Here is an 11,553-nt window from a genome sequence, read left to right on the forward strand (position 1 = left end):
CACACACACACACACACACACACACACACACACACACACACACACACACACACACACACAAACTTGCAGAACCTGTGACAATTCTATGGCACATCACTGAGAGCTATTTGTGTACTAAGAGCCAAATTCAATGCACAGGGATTTAACTATTCAGCCAACTGCCAGATCAAAACACTTTCCCAGAGGCATCTATGAAATGCTGAAAATATCCTTAATGTCTACGTATGGATAACTTGTGGTAAAACAAAAAAAGAATGGTGTTAGGTAGAATCAATACTTCAGTTCTCAGAAGCTTTGCCAAATATTTCCCTCTGCTCTTACATTATTTGAAGACTTCCTCAACCTTTACTTCTCTTTCTTTACTTGTTCTTTTCCTTTCACCCCCTACCTCTTTTCTTTGCACCTTATTCCCTGGTAGCTGGACTTACCCATTTCTGTTCTGCACCTTTCTCACCTTAAAGATGATAAGTTCCTGTTCACCAGAAGAAAGAAGAGCAATTGGGGGTTGAAGAGCCCAAAAGACTGGCAGATTGTATCAGAATGTAATGAAGAGGGGCACACAGAAGCAGAAGAGGGTGGAGACAAAAAACATGTTTGTGGATGACGACAGAAAGTGGCAGATGTAGACGGTAAGACAGAGAACTACAAGTAAGTTAAAAGGACTGCCTAGGTTTTACTTTTAAAGGGGAATAAATGCAATTTTATGTGCCATCCAGCTGAGATACTTTGTCATACAAAAATTGACTCATATCTTAGGTGACTATTCTTAATCACTATATTTGCAAGGCCTTGTGTCTCTAGTTCTCTTGTTTACTTTGTCACCTTTTCCTCCCCCTTTTTATGTCTGACTATTACTTTGTTCCCAACATTTTTTCTTAGGACTTTTTTTTACAGGCTGCAAAGCGTGTAATATTCATGGGAGGCTTCTTCATGCTACCAGTGTAGTTTTGTATTAAGGACAGTGTTCTGAATGTTTCAAGTTCAGTAATGTTCAACTCTTGAACTCCTGAACACAGTGGCCATTGTAATGGACAACCTTAGCCTGGAACCGCTCACTTCCTTCTCAGGTATGAACAGGTACAGATCAACCAATCACAGCAATGTCATTTGGCATAACACTGAGTAAAGAAAAAATGTTGGCAAGGAAAAATTTGCAGAGATGAGCTGTGACCTGTTAGAGACATTTAAGTACTTCATATTTAAAGAGATTCTGAATCCACACAAAGAAGGATTCCTAAAATCTTTTGTCATCACTGGTTGTTGTTGTTTTTTTTGTTGTTGTTTTCTAAATATGTGTCCATGTGGAGTGTCTCGTTACAGTCATTATATGTAATCTGCTCCATATTAGGTAAAAGTTGGTCCATCTGGCTTGGGCAAGTATGGGTGAAAATCTGCTCATTTTGTTCATTTTTAGGTTACCTTCCTCCTGAAGTCTTAACGTTTTATAATGTAGTACTATTTACTATATTCAAGACAAAAATAGTTCAAAATAGCTGTGAAGAATGAAATAAATGACTCAGCCTTTTATTCAGTTTCACTGCTATCCGCTCAGTTGTTCTATAGACTCCATGATTTAGAGTTATTGGTAAGGGAGTAGGATCTATTTTAAATTGCACTGGATTTGTTTAAAAAATAAAGAGGCTTATGAAATTTCATTTAAATTTCAAAAAATGAATGGGATGCGTTAGGGGTTATGTTTGTTTGTTTGTTTGTTTGTTTGCTTCAGTTACCATCAAGGGTGTTTCACATAGCCACTAATTGATTAGCAGCTTGCATGTTGCCTGTTTATGTTTTTGATTAACACGTGGAATAACGAAAAGGAAGAAAGAAAGAAAGAAAGAAAGAAAGAAAGAAAGAAAGAAAGAAAGAAAGAAAGAAAGAAAGAAAGAATGAATAAAAATAACCATTGACAAAATACAACAAAACCAATTAATACTTGGAAAGCACACCACCCAAACGAGAGGGGAGCAGAACCTCTGGAGCAATTATTCATTATTCTACCATCAAAGTAAAGAGAATTCAGAGCAGCTGAAATATTCATTTCTTTTTGTTTTGACCCTCAGTTTCTGAAAGAAAGAAAAATATGTTTTTTTTCTGCTTCGTCTCTCACTGCAGGAGATCATCACCTGTTAATGACCAATGTCAGCAGGACTGCTACTGTGTCTGTGTAGTGTGTGTGCTCGTGTGTGCACTAGGTTATTCACACTATAGACTGCCAGTAGTTGGAAAATGGAGATTTCAGCTTTAGCTATGATGGAAAAAAGGAAAGTGCAAAGAAAAAAAGCGGAATTTGAGCTTGAAACCAAACCACACAATGTTATCTGTCAAAAATACTGTCATCTGTGAAGACTTGGATGTATATGGAATGGGCTCAGTGGTACATGATATTTGAGCCAATGACTATTCGAACTGAAAGAGTAACGTTCCAATTGCCGGAGGAAAATTTTAGTGTTGTAAAACAATTGCAGCATGTAAAACAATTTTAGCTTTTTTAATGTCCTGTTGCATATCAATTTCCGCATTTAAACACAAATTTGGCTGAAGTCATAGAAAGTCTTAAGGTTTACTGAAAAAATTACCACACATACACATATTTTAACCAAGCTTTACAGTGAGGTGGGGGAAATGATGAGATGGGAAAGGGAGAAAAAGCTTTTCTCTTCAGGGCAGTTCCAGTCACATGAAAAATGTAAAAGTGCAAATGGAAGTGGACCATTTTCTGCATATAATGAAGGACACAGACAGAGGTAGTATCAAAGAATTTCGGAAATATGTCTTTAAAATTTCGAGCCATTACTGGATTTAATGTTAAATTTATAAATCCATGGATTTATCTACTCATAAGACGGTGTGAGATCATAAACATAAAGCAATTGATAGCAGCTCCTGCAATGAAAATGCAGTTTATATAAGTGAAAATACAGAGCTGGAATATTTGTATCCCTTTTCCCCAGATTTTTTCTTTTCCGAGAAAAACCTTAATGAATTATTCCTACCACAAAACCAAATCACTAGAGCACAAAACATTCTTTGAGCTTTTACTACAGTACAATAATTACCTATAACAGCCCCACTGTATTGATTTAGTGGGGGCTCATTTGACCCAAGACATGTTTTTAAGGAGAGTGATGGCATTCCATTGGTAATACGTCAAATCCACTGCCACAGTCACTCACTGATCTGTGCTCAATCATTTCATCCCAGGAAAACACAATGGAAATCAAAACATGCTCAGACCAAATGCAAATAAGAGCAGACAGAGTGGATTGAGATCATTTAAGGCTGTCTACTAGTTACAGTACTCCAGCTGAAACCTCAAATAGTGTTTTGTTGCAGCAACACAAAGGCACTTTTGACTTAATCTCTATGGGCCTCATCTGCTGTTTGCCTCTACATTACAGCGACATAGTGGAAAAATGAGGTGAAATTAAATCAAATTTTGTAATGCACGGATTTTCCATACAGTAAGTCTCCCTTTTCACACAAGATTACGTGAACAGCAGGCACCTTGTAAAGTGGCACTTTGGTGAAACTAGATCTTCTAATCAACAGATAATTAGGAGTGCAACTAGACTTGAATAGTCACTCTCTTGGATGTTTGGAAGAAAGAAAAAGCATGGGAACATGTTTTGAATAAGAAATTGCCAATATGCACACATGGTCAATGTGTCTGATGATTATGAAGAAAAAAAGAAAGAGATTCAGGAGACTGAAAGGTCATGAAGATCCAGCAGCACTGTTGACAAAATGGGAAAGACATAGAGAGGCAAAATGTGTGTAATTTGAGGTGTTTCCCCAAAGCAAGGTTGCAATTACTAGATTACAATTACAAAAGGTCTTTAATTTTTCATTTGTATCACCTGTGTCAAAGCACCACACACACAACTAATTTTGTCTCCCTATGAAACTGCAGCACACAAAACACAGGGACAAAACTGTTGGACTTATGTCTTTAACCATATATTCTTCTTGCTGATCAAGAAAACTACAGTCTGTAAGGTAATCTTTAATGTTTCATTGCTTCATGCAAGTGTGTGTGTGTGCGCGCGCGCATGTGTGTGTGTGTGTGTGTGTGTAAATATGAATTATGTATTATTTATATACAGTGGTAGGGTGCTGAATGGAGACATTCCCCAAACAACTATCCATGTGGGTCAGCAGAGATGACTGTACATGTTTAATATATGAGTCATGAGTCATGGGTTTTGCATGTGTGTGTGTTTTCCCAATAGAAAAGTAATCTTAACAACAGATGAAAAGTAAAAGATTTTAAAGAGAAAAAGATTTTAAACTGGATTTAAATTGATCAGATTACAGTTTATGATAAATTAATAATAATAAGTTATTTATTTTTTGTAATTGTGTACATCTGCATAGGTATACAGAGACCAGTTGTCAAAAACAATCACTCCAGAGAGTAGTACACTTTGTTGTATTAAATCTTGTTCTGTGATTTGTTTTTTTGTTATATTTGTTTCACTTATTTTATTTTCAAAACTGTATCGTGTGAGACTATAATCCAATAACAGATGCTGACAGTTTAGACATTATATCATCCAATTCTATTGCTTCTGAAATTAGCAGTGATCTCATTTTGATAAACTTGCATTTGGGAACCATTCCCCAATGCAAAGATAATTTCAGAGATTTCTGAAAATGGTCCTTTTATTACTAGACTAGCACGAGCAGATTAATAGATTCCATTCCATTGGATAAGCCATTTCTAATTACTAATTCCATCAATTTTTAATTAGTCTGGTATTTACAACAGTTTGTGATTAAATCTGCTTTGAATAAGTACAATTTTAAATTCACTCCAAACTTTTAACCATACCAACATGAATATCTGAAACATTAACTCATGTACTGTAAACAGTAAACGATGTGTGTAGGTACGTGTATTTAAATATTAAAGCTACATCATGTAGACTTACAGTGGGGCAAAAAAGTATTTAGTCAGCCACCGATTGTGCAAGTTCCCCCACCTAAAATGATGACAGAGGTCAGTAATTTGCACCAGAGGTACACTTCAACTGTGAGAGACAGAATGTGAAAAAAAAATCCATGAATCCACATGGTAGGATTTGTAAAGAATTTATTCGTAAATCAGGGTGGAAAATAAGTATTTGGTCAATAACAAAAATACAACTCAATACTTTGTAACATAACCTTTGTTGGCAATAACAGAGGTCAAACGTTTACTATAGGTCTTTACCAGGTTTGCACACACAGTAGCTGGTATTTTGGCCCATTCCTCCATGCAGATCTTCTCCATGATGTTTTGGGGCTGTCGCTCGAGCAACACGGACTTTCAACTCCCGCCACAGATTTTCTATGGGGTTGAGGTCTGGAGACTGGCTAGGCCACTCCAGGACTTTCAACATGCTTCTTTTTTTTTTTTTTTTTTTTTTTGTGTCCCGTTTGGATCTTTAGCCATCAGAATTGTTGTCTTAAGGCCAAGAAAGATGCCAAGCGGATTTATTTTACCAAGTGGATCATCATGGCCTTGCCATATTGGTCCATTTGATTGACCTTTATTATAATTATGAATTTATTTTATTTTCAGTTGCTACAAACGGGACAGACATGACTGGGGGATAGGACAGGGAGAAAGAATGAAAGAAAGAGAGGGAGAGAAAGAAAACCAAAGGGGAGAAGAGACGGTGAGAAAGGGGGGGAAGAAAGAAAAAAACAAACAAACAAAAAAACCCAACAACTTTCAAATGCTCTTCACGGAGCAACTCCCTTTGTTGCGCCGGGGCGGTGTGTTTTGGATCATGTGGTCCATGTTGGAAGAACCAGCCTACGGTTTCATCCTTCAAAGGTTGCTCTACTGACATGGAAGGAGGTTGTTGGCTCAAAATCTCACGATACATGGCCCCATTCATTCTGTCCTTAACACGGATCAGTCGTCCTGTCCCCTTGGCAGAAAAACAGCCCCATAGCATGATGTTTCCACCCCCATGCTTCACAGTAGGTATGGTGTTCTTGGGATGCAACTCAGTATTCTTCTTCCTCCAAACACGACGAGTTGAGTTTATACCAAAAAGTTCTACTTTGGTTTCATCTGACCACATGACATTCTCCCAATCCTCTGCTGTATCATCCATGTGCTCTCTGGCAAACTTCAGACGGGCCTGGACATGCACTGGCTTCAGCAGCGGAACACGTCTGGCACTGCGGGATTTGATTCCCTGCCGTTGTAGTGTGTTACTGATGGTGACCTTTGTTACTTTGGTCCCAGCTCTCTGCAGGTCATTCACCAGGTCCCCCCGTGTGGTTCTGGGATCTTTGCTCACCGTTCTCATGATCATTTTGACCCCACGGGATGAGATCTTGCGTGGAGCCCCAGATCGAGGGAGATTATCAGTGGTCTTGTATGTCTTCCATTTTCTGATGATTGCTCCCACAGTTGATTTTTTCACACCAAGCTGCTTGCCTATTGTAGATTCACTCTTCCCAGTCTGGTGCAGGTCTACAATACTTTTCCTGGTGTCCTTCGAAAGCTCTTTGGTCTTGGCCATGGCGGAGTTTGGAGTCTGACTGTTTGAGGCTGTGGACAGGTGTCTTTTATACAGATGATGAGTTCAAACAGGTGCCATTCATACAGGTAACGAGTGGGGGACAGAAAAGCTTCTTACAGAAGACGTTACAGGTCTGTGAGAGCCAGAGATTTTCCTTGTTTGAGGTGACCAAATACTTATTTTCCACCCTAATTTACGAATAAATTCTTTACAAATCCTACCATGTGAATTCATGGATTTTTTTTTCACATTCTGTCTCTCACAGTTGAAGTGTACCTCTGGTGCAAATTACTGACCTCTGTCATCATTTTAAGTGGGGGAACTTGCACAATCGGTGGCTGACTAAATACTTTTTTGCCCCACTGTATAGCATATGTCATTATTTTGTGATACTTTTTTTTTGCAGTATTTTAGAGTGTATAAAAATATCTAGGAAAATTAATAAATAAAAGGGAATAAGAACATGGGGTACTGTTCTATACTGTTCTATAATATAAGTCCTTTGCCCTCTACAGTATATTAAGTTTAGTGACCTTGTAGACTTAAGATGGTTTCATTTAAATGTAAACACTGTATTTACTAAAAACATTGAATTATCTGTGTGGCGGGCGTGGTTGTGGCACAGCTGCAGTGGAAGCAGACGCACCGGAGCTGCATCGGCTCATCACCCCGCCCTGCATACATGGTACTGGGTCCTGAGTATGTGGGTGTTGTTGATGGTGATGTGCATGGCTGCGGGAGAGCTGCAGCTGTTGAGTGTACTGTTACAGCAACCATGTGTGGGAAAAGTGGTTGAATAAAGATGCGACAAAGCATGAATGTACATCCGGATCTGCTGTGGAGTTAACTAATATTGCTGTGCATGGTTTTCTTGTGCCTTTTGGGTGGAAGCTTAACTTTGAAGGTAAAAAAAATGCCCCCCCCCAAAAAAAAATGTTTAAGTAAATTATTGTATAAATAATTAAATAATTGATACGGTATTTTAATAATGTGATGGGTGAGGCTGACAGTAAATGAAATAAAATGAATTTATGATGCACTGTTTAAAAAAAAATCAATTTACATTTAATTAATTATGTATTTGATTAATTATTTTTTTCCAATCTTAATTAATTTATGACACATTTAATTATTTATTTTTAATTTGATTACTTACTTTACATATTTAGTCCTCCGTAAAAAACAACAATATCTGGATATGCATTAAACTAATGATAATAAAGAAATCATTTTGAGTTGACTTTTGTGTGATGAGTCCGGCATCCTGGGTCCTGTTTCTGTCTGCAACATGCCTGTTCCAAGACATTCTGGCTCTCTTCCAAAGTTTGTCTTTTGTCCTGCCTTCAGCTCGCATTGAAAACACTACGTCCAGATGAACAGAATCCACTTTTTGGGACTTACAATATAAAGCACCTCGATGTGACCTCTGCTGTGATTTGGCACTATATAATAAAATTTAATTCAATTTAAGTGAATTAATCAAAGTGTTAAAAATAACTATTTTGTCATTGTAGATGGAAATTTACAGTTACACAAAGCTAAATGATCAAAACATATTTATTTTATTTTTCACATTCAAGTGTTTAACAGTCAATCTTTTTAATGAAAGAGATTCCCTAAGCTCAGCGTGGTGTGTGTGCGCGTGTCTGTGTGTCTAAGTTCATGTATTATGTAGACATATGAACACCAGCACTGTGTCTGTGGTGTCTAACTGAATAATCTGAGAAGATGCAAAAATCATTAAAAGAGTCATTCCTCTGAGAAATTCCTCTCTCCAATTTTGTATCCAAGCCAAATCCCCCCAAAATACTTCAAACATTCACTCACTCTTTTTCTCTCTCTCTCTTTATTCGTACTTTTTCATGCAATACAGAAAATATTTTGCAATATCTTTATGCTAATTTTTCACAGCTGGAGTCAAAGGAATTACAATAAATAGTAATATGTGAAAAGCCAGATGGAGAACAGGCAGTCTTATCCTGATTTTGGGCACCACTGCCAACTGCCCTGCTAAATAATTGGACTGTCAAAGCACTGTGCCAAAGGGACAAAAGAGGAGGTTTAACTGTGTGGATCCATTCTGATGAGCACTGGTCAAAGGGTGATTTGTTCCAGTTTAACTAGCATAAAGCTGTTTGCCTTTCTTAGAGGTAAGGATACAGCAAAACAAGTAATCAGCTTTCCACAACAATTTTGTGGCTATTACCAGGTGTGTGTCCTTGTGTTAAATGAGTGTGGGTATTGGTGTTAAAAAGCACAGTTACATCATCTAATGTGATCATGCTATTTTTACTCTGCTATCATTTTCTTTCATTTTTTTGGGAATTGTTTAGTAGCTGGTGCCGGCTCAGCTTGCCTAACGGGACTGTTTGCTCATGCAATCTAGCACTCTCACAGGGACGAGACTGAATCACTTCGGAGAAACATCCAAAATCTGCACAGCAGAATGATTTAAACAGGCACCACAGCACTGCAAATAACAACAGATCCTGACAGTGTTTCCTACAGTAACAAATACTGGTCCACTGGCATTTCTGCAACTGCTCATCAAGAAAGCCAGCGGTAGTTTTACTGGTGATCTTTTGGTTTATTAGTAATAAAGCTGAATAACTAAAACTACTGATTATTACTAGAAAAGGAAAAGGGTTATCTGGCTATCAGGCCGCTTTAATGATTGGTTTAGTGACCACCCGCTGAGAGACTCATATTTGCGAAGCCTATAACAAGCTTCACATTACTTTTATATATATATATATATATATATATATATATATATATATATATATATATACATATATATACATATACATATATATATATTAGGGGTGCAACGATACACAAAATTCACGGTTCGGTTCGATACTTTGGTGTCACGGTTCGATATTTTTTCGATACAAAAAAATGTTTGTCATTTATTAAAATTATAAATATATATTTTAACTCAAAAGTACAGTTTTTAAATTTAATGTTGCTGAAACAACAAAGTAATAAAAAAATAAATCTATCTGATCGAGAAATCACTCATCTTTGGAAAAGAGAGTTTATTACAGAGAAATGGCTCTTTCCAAAATAAAAGCTATACTATACGCTTCTTCTGGGCTATATTCTCAGCAGCATATTAAACATATCAGGTCCCCATAAGGAGAATCATGTGCTAACGGCTGTCTAAATGACTCGGGTAAAGTTTGTAGCATGTGTGCTTGTTGTTTTTGTCTGCTTCCACTTGTCTTTGCACTAGGATGATGTCGGAGTAAATGTGCAGTCATATTCGTTGTGTTCCCACTAGTGCTGTCAGCGTTAATCTCGTTGAAATGACGTTAACGCCATAACGCGGCAAATCTCCGTTAACAAGCTACCGCGGATCGCCCCGTGCGTGCGGCTGGACAGCGTCAACACATTAACAAGCTAACTGCGCTAACACACTAGTTCCCACCAATATAATTGAGCATTGTGTGGCACATCCGACATACTGTTTTACTTTTGTCCATGATGCGCTTACCTTCAGGGTCATACGTCACATGAAAACCAAAATAGTTCCAAACGCCACATCTGAATGAGGGTGGGGGAGGTTCAATTTGCCATGTTGCAATGAGCTTAGCTTCTGTCTCGCTAGCTTGCGCTGCGCTCAGTGGATCTGTGCTTGACAGTGCAGTCTAGGCGATAAAATAAATAAGAAATTTTGTATTGTTCGATACATATGCGTACCAAACCGAAAGCACTGTATCGAACGGTTCAATATCGATACGAGTATTGTTGCTCCCCTAATATATATATCTATATATATATAGATATATAGACATATATATCTATATATCTATATATATATATATAGATATATAGATATATATGTCAATCACCTTTGGAGGTTTTTGTGGGAGGCTCCCGGTCTGCCATGGACAGTTTAAAAAAAAATGGCCAAGGAAGGAACACTGATGAACCAGAGACAGGGTCATGGGTGACAGCCAAGGTTCATTGATGCACGTAGAGATTGAAGGGTGGCCCGTGTGATCTGATCCAACAGATGAGCTACTGTAGCTCAGATTGTCAAAAAATCTAATGCTGGTTCTGATGGAAAGGTCTCAAAATACATAGTGCATCAAAGTTTGTTACGTATGGGGCTGCAAGTTGCCAAACGTGCCAACAATGGGCACCTGAGCGTCAACATGCTTGCAATAACATGCTTTTGGTCAATGTTCTGCTGGGAAACCTTGGGTCCTGCCATATGGATGTTACTTTGACATATACCACCTAAGTATTTTTGCAGATCATGCGCACCCTTTCGAGGAAACAGTGTTCTCTGACAGCTGTGGCCTCTTCCAGCAGGATAATGCCCCCTGCCACATAGCAAGAGAGATTCAGGAGTGGTTTGATAGGCACAACAACGAGTTTGAGGTGTTCAACAGGCCAAATTCCCCAGATCTCAATACAATCGTGCATCTGTGGGATGTGCTGTACAAAGAACTCCCATCCATGGAAGGCTCAACCTCGCATGTTACAGGACTTAAATCTGTTGATGCCATCTTAGTGTCAGATACAACAGCACACAGTACCTTCAGGTGTCTATTGAGTTTTATGCCTCAATGCATAAGGGCTGTTTTATTAGCGAAATAGGGCAAAGACAATATTAGGCAGATCATTATATTGTTATGCCTGATTTGGACTTTGGACATCTTGAAGATCATACAAAACTACGTGGTAGTGAGTGTGTGCGGCTGTGTGCAGACAGGAAAAGGACCCAAGGTCTAGACTCCAGAGACAGATGTAAACTCAAAAACCGTTTTAATGTTAAACTCAAATATAACATAACTGGAAACGATCAAAAAATAAACTAATACCGGAGGACTGACAGAACACACAGCTTGGTAAACGGTAGATCGCAACACAGACACCAAGAAACACAGGGCTTAAATACACAGAGGGAGCAATCAGGGAATGGGTAACAGGAGGGAAACACAGCTGGGGCAAATCAGGCCTAACGAGACAAGGGGGAAGCAAAACCAGACACATTAACATCAGACATGGACTTTCA

This window comes from Haplochromis burtoni, unplaced genomic scaffold, assembly GCF_018398535.1.
Source record: "Haplochromis burtoni strain Fernald_Lab_line unplaced genomic scaffold, NCSU_Asbu1 Contig_612, whole genome shotgun sequence".
Taxonomy (NCBI): domain Eukaryota; kingdom Metazoa; phylum Chordata; class Actinopteri; order Cichliformes; family Cichlidae; genus Haplochromis; species Haplochromis burtoni.